At 49.0% G+C, this 10,000-nt stretch overlaps 1 pseudogene; it reads left to right on the top strand.

Moving 5' to 3' along the window:
• The first annotated feature begins 387 nt into the window (after positions 1 to 387).
• Positions 388 to 10,000, top strand: part of LOC115115850 (death-associated protein kinase 3-like) — a 55,591-nt pseudogene continuing 45,978 nt past the window's right edge.

Below are 10,000 nucleotides of genomic sequence, written 5' to 3'. Positions count from 1 at the left end.
TAGTTATAAACTGGGTGGTTCCAGCCCTGAATGCTGATTGGCTGACTGCCATGACCGTATACCACGGATAAAACCTTTATTTTTACCGCTCTAATTATGTTGGTAACCAGTTTATAATAGCAACAAGGCTCCTCTCATTGCGTTGGTCGAATCTAACAGCCGTTAGCCGTGGTATATGGGCCATATACCACACCTCCTTATTGCTTAATTATAGCGTTCTTCTCATAATTAATATATTGTAATGATCATTTTAAAAGGAGGACGCGTTTTTGTTGTTGTATGTAGGCTAAATGTTTCTCTGATTCTGCGACGTCGCACAACTCCCAAGCAAACACGACACTTCACCCGCTGAACTATCAGACATATAAATTATCTTCTTTTACACAGGGTTTACTTCTATAATGGACGGAATAGAGAACCCATATATTTACACGTCATAACCACGGCATCGTCCCCGTCAATGACTGCAGGCATGGCCCTGTTCAAGCAGCAGACTGTGGAGGATTTCTACGAGATCGGAGAAGAATTAGGAAGGTACAGTATTACGATCAGGTAGACTAGTGGTTAGAGTGGAGGGGCGGCAGGTAGACTAGTGGTTAGAGTGGAGGGGCGGCAGGTAGACTAGTGGTTAGAGTGGAGGGGCGGTAGGTAGACTAGTGGTGGAGGGGGCAGGTAGACTAGTGGTTAGGTGGAGGGCGGCAGGTAGACTAGTGGTTAGAGTGGAGGGGCAGGTAGACTAGTGGTTAGAGTGGAGGGGCGGCAGGTAGACTAGTGGTTAGAGTGGAGGGGTGCAGGTAGACTAGTGGTTAGAGTGGAGGGCGGCAGGTAGACTAGTGGTTAGAGTGGAGGGCGGCAGGTAGACTAGTGGTTAGAGTGGAGGGGCGGCAGGTAGACTAGTGGTTAGAGTAGACTAGTGGTTAGGGGAGGGGGGCAGGTAGACTAGTGGTTAGAGTGGAGGGGCGGCAGGTAGACTAGTGGTTAGAGTGTAGGGGTGGTGGGGCGGCAGGTAGACTAGTGGTTAGAGTGGAGGGGCGGCAGGTAGACTAGTGGTTAGAGTGGAGGGGGAGGCAGGTAGACTAGTGGTTAGAGTGGAGGGGCGGAGGGGCAGGGTAGACTAGTGGTTAGGTGGAGGTGGGCGGCAGGTAGACTAGTGGTTAGAGTGGGGGCGGCAGGTAGCCTAGTGGTTAGAGTGGGGCGGCAGGTAGCCTAGTGGTTAGAGTGGGGGGCGGCAGGTAGCCTAGTGGTTAGAGTGGAGGGCGGCAGGTAGACTAGTGGTTAGAGTGGAGGGGTGGCAGGTAGACTAGTGGTTAGAGTGGAGGGGCGGCAGGTAGACTAGTGGTTAGAGTGGAGGGGCGGCAGGTAGACTAGTGGTTAGAGTGGAGGGCGGCAGGTAGACTAGTGGTTAGAGTGGAGGGTGGCAGGTAGACTAGTGGTTAGAGTGGAGGGGGCGGCAGGTAGACTAGTGGTTAGAGTGGAGGGGCGGCAGGTAGACTAGTGGTTAGAGTGGAGGGGCGGCAGGTAGACTAGTGGTTAGAGTGGAGGAGTGGCAGGTAGACTAGTGGTTAGAGTGGAGGGGCGGAGGGGCGGCAGGTAGACTAGTGGTTAGAGTGGAGGAGTGGCAGGTAGACTAGTGGTTAGAGTGGAGGGGCGGAGGAGCGGCAGGTAGACCAGTGGTTAGACTGGAGGGGCGGCAGGTAGTCTAGTGGTTAGAGTGGAGGGGTGGAGGGGCGGCAGGTAGACTAGTGGTTAGAGTGGAGGGGCGGCAGGTAGACTAGTGGTTAGAGTGGAGGGGCGGCAGGTAGACTAGTGGTTAGAGTGGAGGGGTGGCAGGTAGCCTAGTGGTTAGAGTGGAGGGGCGGCAGGTAGACTAGTGGTTAGAGTGGAGGGGCGGCAGGTAGACTAGTGGTTAGAGTGGAGGGGCGGCAGGTAGTCTAGTGGTTAGAGTGGAGTGGAGGCAGGTAGACAAGTGTTTAGAGTGGAGGGGCGGTAGGTAGCCTAGTGGTTAGAGTGGAGGGATGGCAGGTAGACTAGTGGTTAGAGTGGAGGGGGAGCAGGTAGCCTAGTGGTTAGAGTGGAGGGGAGGCAGGTAGACTAGTGGTTAGAGTGGAGGGGAGGCAGGTAGACTAGTGGTTAGAGTGGAGTGGAGGCAGGTAGACTAGTGGTTAGAGTGGAGGGGCGGCAGGTAGTCTAGTGGTTAGAGTGGAGGGGAGGCAGGTAGACTAGTGGTTAGAGTGGAGGGGAGGCAGGTAGACTAGTGGTTAGAGTGGAGTGGAGGCAGGTAGACTAGTGGTTAGAGTGGAGGGGCGGCAGGTAGTCTAGTGGTTAGAGTGGAGTGGAGGCAGGTAGACTAGTGTTTAGAGTGGAGGGGCGGTAGGTAGCCTAGTGGTTAGAGTGGAGGGATGGCAGGTAGACTAGTGGTTAGAGTGGAGGGGGAGCAGGTAGCCTAGTGGTTAGAGTGGAGGGGCGGCAGGTAAACTAGTGGTTAGAGTGGAGGGGAGGCAGGTAGACTAGTGGTTAGAGTGGGTTGGAGGCAGGTAGTCTAGTGGTTAGAGTGGAGGGATGGCAGGTAGACTAGTGGTTAGAGTGGATGGGGAGCAGGTAGCCTAGTGGTTAGAGTGGAGGGGCGGCAGGTAGACTAGTGGTTAGAGTGGAGGGGCGGCAGGTAGACTAGTGGTTAGAGTGGAGGGGCGGCAGGTAGTCTAGTGGTTAGAGTGGAGGGGAGGCAGGTAGACTAGTGGTTAGAGTGGAGGGGAGGCAGGTAGACTAGTGGTTAGAGTGGAGGGGCGGCAGGTAGACTAGTGGTTAGAGTGGAGGGGCGGCAGGTAGACTAGTGGTTAGAGTGGAGGGGCGGCAGGTAGACTAGTGGTTAGAGTGGAGGGGCGGCAGGTATACTAGTGGTTAGAGTGGAGGGGCGGCAGGTAGTCTAGTGGTTAGAGTGGAGGGGCAGCAGGTAGACTAGTGAGAGTGTTGTTCTGTTGACATGACAGTGAATGGGTTTGTTCTGTTGTCATGACAGTGAATGGGGTTGTTCTGTTGTCATGACAGTGAATGGGGTTGTTCTGTTGTCATGACAGTGAATGGGGTTGTTCTGTTGACATGACAGTGAATGGGGTTGACATGACAGTGAATGGGTTTGTTCTGTTGTCATGACAGTGAATGGGGTTGTTCTGTTGACATGACAGTGAATGGGTTTGTTCTGTTTACATGACAGTGAATGGGTTTGTTCTGTTGACATGACAGTGAATGGGGTTGTTCTGTTGACATGACAGTGAATGGGTTTGTTCTGTTGACATGACAGTGAATGGGTTTGTTCTGTTGACATGACAGTGAATGGGGTTGACATGACAGTGAATGGGGTTGTTCTGTTGACATGACAGTGAATGGGGTTGACATGACAGTGAATGGGGTTGTTCTGTTGACATGACAGTGAATGGGTTTGTTCTGTTGACATGACAGTGAATGGGGTTTGTTCTGTTGACATGACAGTGAATGGGTTTGTTCTGTTGACATGACAGTGAATGGGGTTGACATGACAGTGAATGGGGTTGTTCTGTTGACATGACAGTGAATGGGGTTGACATGACAGTGAATGGGGTTGTTCTGTTGACATGACAGTGAATTGGGTTTGTTCTGTTGACATGACAGTGAATGGGGTTGTCATGACAGTGAATGGGGTTGTTCTGTTGACATGACAGTGAATGGGGTTGTTCTGTTGACATGACAGTGAATGGGGTTTGTTCTGTTGACATGACAGTGAATGGGGTTTGTTCTGTTGACATGACAGTGAATGGGGTTGACATGACAGTGAATGGGGTTGTTCTGTTGACATGACAGTGAATGGGGTTGACATGACAGTGAATGGGGTTGTTCTGTTGACATGACAGTGAATGGGGTTGACATGACAATGAATGGGGTTGTTCTGTTGACATGACAGTGAATGGGGTTGTTCTGTTGACATGACAGTGAATGGGGTTGTTCTGTTGACATGACAGTGAATTGGGTTGACATGACAGTGAATGGGGTTGACATGACAGTGAATGGGGTTGTTCTGTTGACATGACAGTGAATGGGTTTGTTCTGTTGTCATGACAGTGAATGGGGTTGTTCTGTTGACATGACAGTGAATGGGTTTGTTCTGTTGACATGACAGTGAATGGGGTTGTTCTGTTGACATGACAGTGAATGGGGTTTGTTCTGTTGTCATGACAGTGAATGGGGTTGTTCTGTTGACATGACAGTGAATGGGGTTGTTCTGTTGACATGACAGTGAATGGGGTTGTTCTGTTGACATGACAGTGAATGGGGTTGTTCTGTTGACATGACAGTGAATGGGGTTGTTCTGTTGACATGACAGTGAATGGGGTTGTTCTGTTGACATGACAGTGAATGGGGCTGTTCTGTTGACATGACAGTGAATTGGGTTGACATGACAGTGAATGGGGTTGTTCTGTTGTCATGACAGTGAATGGGGTTGACATGACAGTGAATGGGGTTGACATGACAGTGAATGGGGTTGTTCTGTTGACATGACAGTGAATTGGGTTGACATGACAGTGAATGGGGTTGTTCTGTTGTCATGACAGTGAATGGGGTTGACATGACAGTGAATGAGGTTGACATGACAGTGAATGGGTTTGTTCTGTTGTCATGACAGTGAATGGGTTTGTTCTGTTGTCATGACAGTGAATGGGGTTGTTCTGTTGACATGACAGCGAATGGGGTTTGTTCTGTTGACATGACAGTGAATGGGGTTGTCATGACAGTGAATGGGGTTGACATGACAGTGAATGGGGTTGTTCTGTTGACATGACAGTGAATGGGGTTGTTCTGTTGACATGACAGTGAATGGGGTTTGTTTTGTTGACATGACAGTGAATGGGGTTGTTCTGTTGACATGACAGTGAATGGGGTTGTTCTGTTGACATGACAGTGAATGGGGTTTGTTCTGTTGACATGACAGTGAATGGGGTTGTTCTGTTGACATGACAGTGAATGGGGTTGTTCTGTTGACATGACAGTGAACGGGGTTGTTCTGTTGACATGACAGTGAATGGGGTTGTTCTGTTGACATGACAGTGAATTGGGTTGACATGACAGTGAATGGGGTTGACATGACAGTGAATGGGGTTGTTCTGTTGACATGACAGTGAATGGGTTTGTTCTGTTGTCATGACAGTGAATGGGGTTGTTCTGTTGACATGACAGTGAATGGGTTTGTTCTGTTGACATGACAGTGAATGGGGTTGTTCTGTTGACATGACAGTGAATGGGGTTTGTTCTGTTGTCATGACAGTGAATGGGGTTGTTCTGTTGACATGACAGTGAATGGGGTTGTTCTGTTGACATGACAGTGAATGGGGTTGTTCTGTTGACATGACAGTGAATGGGGTTGTTCTGTTGACATGACAGTGAATTGGGTTGACATGACAGTGAATGGGGTTGTTCTGTTGACATGACAGTGAATGGGGTTGTTCTGTTGACATGACAGTGAATGGGGTTTGTTTTGTTGACATGACAGTGAATGGGGTTGTTCTGTTGACATGACAGTGAATTGGGTTGACATGACAGTGAATGGGGTTGTTCTGTTGACATGACAGTGAATTGGGTTGACATGACAGTGAATGGGGTTGTTCTGTTGACATGACAGTGAATTGGGTTGACATGACAGTGAATGGGGTTGTTCTGTTGTCATGACAGTGAATGGGGTTGACATGACAGTGAATGGGTTTGTTCTGTTGTCATGACAGTGAGTGGGTTTGTTCTGTTGTCATGACAGTGAATGGGGTTGTTCTGTTGACATGACAGTGAATGGGGTTGTTCTGTTGACATGACAGTGAATGGGGTTTGTTCTGTTGACATGACAGTGAAGGGGGTTTGTTCTGTTGACATGACAGTGAATGGGGTTGACATGGGTTTGTTCTGTTGACATGACAGTGAATGGGGTTGTCATAACAGTGAATGGGGTTGACATGACAGTGAATGGGGTTGACATGACAGTGAATGGGGTTGTTCTGTTGACATGACAGTGAATGGGGTTGTTCTGTTGACATGACAGTGAATGGGGTTGTTCTGTTGACATGACAGTGAATGGGGTTGACATGACAGTGAATGGCGTTGTTTTGTTGACAGTCACTCCTCACGCTACAGTTTAAAGATGGCTTCCTTCTATCTTTAGAGATGTTTGTCTATGTTTAATCACACAGCTACACTATGAATGAGGAAGTGGAGTATTACCTTACCTCACTGTCTGACAGTAGAGGAAAAACACATGGAGTCACAGTCACTGTCTGTCCCCATAGGAGAACCCTTTGAAGAACCCTTTTTGGTTCCAGACAGAACCTTTTTTGAGTTCCATGTAGAACCCTTTACACAGAGGGTTCTACATGGAACCCAAAATAGTTCTGCCTGGAACCAAAAATGGATGTACCTTGAACCAAACAGGGTTCTCCTATGTAAACATCCAAAGAACCCTTTTGGAACCCTTTTTTCTAAGAGTGAAGGGAGCAACTATGGTCCACAGCCACTATGGTACACAGCCACTATGGTCCACAGCCACTATGGTCCACAGCAACTATGGTACACAGCCACTACGGTCCACAGCCACTATGGTCCACAGCCACTATGGTCCACAGCCACTATGGTACACAGCCACTATGGTACACAGACACTATGATACACAGCCACTATGGTACACAGCCACTATGGTACACAGCCACTATGGTCCACAGTCACTATGGTACACAGCCACTATGATACACAGCCACTATGGTACACAGCCACTATGATACACAGCAACTATGGTACACAGCAACTATGGTACACAGCCACTATGGTCCACAGCCACTATGGTCCACAGCCACTATGGTACACAGCCACTATGGTACACAGCCACTATGGTACACAGCCACTATGGTCCACAGCCACTATGGTCCACAGCCACTATGGTACACAGCCACTATGATACACAGCCACTATGGTACACAGCCACTATGGTACACAGCCACTATGGTACACAGCCACTATGGTACACGGCCACTATGGTACACGGCCACTATGGTACACAGCCACTATGGTACACAGCCACTATGGTCCACAGCCACTATGGTCCACAGCCACTATGGTACACAGCCACTATGGTACACAGCCACTATGGTACACAGCCACTATATAAATACATTTGATTTGATTTATGGTACACAGCCACTATGGTACACAGCAACTATGGTCCACAGCCACTATGGTACACAGCCACTATGGTACACAGCCACTGAATGACCGGTAGACTTAATTCCCTCGTCCTCTTGGTGTCCTTTCTCTGCTCTGTTGTATGTGAGGATAAAAGCCCAGAGCTGGGTCAATACATCCAAGTATTGGATGTAATTTGAGGAGCGCTTGATTTAGCTCAGAGTGACTTCTGGTGCTGTTCTACTGGTTGCATTGTACAGGGGACATAGTACTAAATCAAGTGCAGCAAATTATTTCCCATAGGCTACCAAAGGCTACCATAGGCTACCATATGCTACCATATTCCACCATAGGCTACCATAGGCTACCATATTCCACCATAGGCTACCATATTCCACCATAGGCTACCATATGCTACCATAGGCTACCATATGCTACCATTGGTTACCATAGGCTACCATAGGCTACCATAGGCAACCATATGCTACCATATGCCACCATAGGCTATAGGCTACCATAGGCTACCATATGCTACCATATGCCACCATAGGCTATAGGCTACCATAGGCTACCATATGCTACCATATGCCACCATAGGCTACCATAGGCTACCATATGCTACCATATGCCACCATAGGCTACCATAGGCTACCATATGCTACCATATGCCACCATAGGCTACCATAGGCTACCATATGCTATCATAGGCTACCATATCAAATCAAATCAAAATCAAATTTATTTATATAGCCCTTCGTACATCAGCTGATATCTCAAAGTGCTGTACAGAAACCCAGCCTAAAACCCCAAACAGCAAACAATGCAGGTGTAAAAGCACGGTGGCTAGGAAAAACTCCCTAGAAAGGCCAAAACCTAGGAAGAAACCTAGAGAGGAACCAGGCTATGTGGGGTGGCCAGTCCTCTTCTGGCTGTGCCGGGTAGAGATTATAACAGAACATGACCAAGATGTTCAAATGTTCATAAATGACCAGCATGGTCGAATAATAATAAGGCAGAACAGTTGAAACTGGAGCAGCAGCACAGTCAGGTGGACTGGGGACAGCAAGGAGTCATCATGTCAGGTAGTCCTGGGGCACGGTCCTAGGGCTCAGGTCCTCCGAGAGAGAGAGAAAGAAAGAGAGAATTAGAGAGAGCATATGTGGGGTGGCCAGTCCTCTTCTGGCTGTGCCGGTGGAGATTATAACAGAACGTGGCCAAGATGTTCAAATGTTCATAAATGACCAGCATGGTTGAATAATAGTAAGGCAGAACAGTTGAAACTGAGCAGCAGCATGGCCAGGTGGACTGGGGACAGCAAGGAGTCATCATGTCAGGTAGTCCTGGGACATGGTCCTAGGGCCCAGGCCAGTTGAAACTGGAGCAGCAGCATGGCCAGGTGGACTGGGGACAGCAAGGAGTCATCATGTCAGGTAGTCCTGGGGCATGGTCCTAGGGCTCAGGTCCTCCGAGAGAGAGAAAGAAAGAGAGAAGGAGAGAATTAGAGAACGCACACTTAGATTCACACAGGACACCGAATAGGACAGGAGAAGTACTCAGATATAACAAACTGACCCTAGCCCCGACACATAAACTAATGCAGCATAAATACTGGAGGCTGAGACAGGAGGGGTCAGGAGACACTGTGGCCCCAACCCGAGGACACCCCCGGACAGGGCCAAACAGGAAGGATATAACCCCACCCACTTTGCCAAAGCACAGCCCCCACACCACAAGAGGGATATCTTCAACCACCAACTTACCATCCTGAGACAAGGCCGAGTATAGCCCACAAAGATCTCCGCCACGGCACAACCCAAGGGGGAGGCGCCAACCCAGACAGGCCGACCACAACAGTGAATCAACCCACCCAGGTGACGCACCCCCAGGGACGGCATGAGAGAGCCCCAGTAAGCCAGTGACTCAGCCCCCGTAACAGGGTAGAGGCAGAGAATCCCAGTGGAAAGAGGGGAATCGGCCAGGCAGAGACAGCAAGGGCGGTTCGTTGCTCCAGAGCCTTTCCGTTCACCTTCCCACTCCTGGGCCAGACTACACTCAATCATATGACCCACTGAAGAGATTGCATATGGTACCATAGGCTACCATATGCTACCATATTCCACCATAGGCTACCATAGGCTACCATATTCCACCATAGGCTACCATATGCTACCATAGGCTACCATATGCTACCATATGCTACCATTGGCTACCATAGGCTACCATAGGCTACCATAGGCAACCATATGCTACCATATGCCACCATAGGCTATAGGCTACCATAGGCTACCATATGCCACCATAGGCTACCATAGGCTACCATATGCTACCATATGCCACCATAGGCTACCATAGGCTACCATATGCTACCATAGGCTACCATAGGCTACAATAGGCTACCATAGGCTACCGTATGCAGTGAACACAGGTGTGTACAACAGCGAATGGTCTTTCGATGTGTTTAGTTGTCTGTGAAAGTGTATGATGTAAAACCCCCAGAGTTGTCAGGCTCAGCTCACGCTGCTGCAGTGCCACTACACTATGAATAGATCGGTAGCCTAGCAGGAAGAGGACATTCTGTAGGACAAAATGAGTTAACCCTTCACACATACCGTCACCTTCTGACTGCACCGTGGTTATTTACGGTATTTAAAGAGACTGTCACCGCAACAGACATTAGTAATATTGTAATAATAGCATCCCATCTGGCCATCATCTGGCCATCATCTGGCCATCATCTGACCTTCGTCTGATCTGATTCAGTAGAGACCACATGTTGTAGGTGTTAACATACCGCCCCATCTGGCCTTCGTCTGAT

This window comes from Oncorhynchus nerka, unplaced genomic scaffold (assembly GCF_034236695.1).
Source record: "Oncorhynchus nerka isolate Pitt River unplaced genomic scaffold, Oner_Uvic_2.0 unplaced_scaffold_727, whole genome shotgun sequence".
Classification (NCBI taxonomy): Eukaryota; Metazoa; Chordata; class Actinopteri; order Salmoniformes; family Salmonidae; genus Oncorhynchus; species Oncorhynchus nerka.
This window is presented reverse-complemented; position numbering and strand designations above follow the sequence as displayed.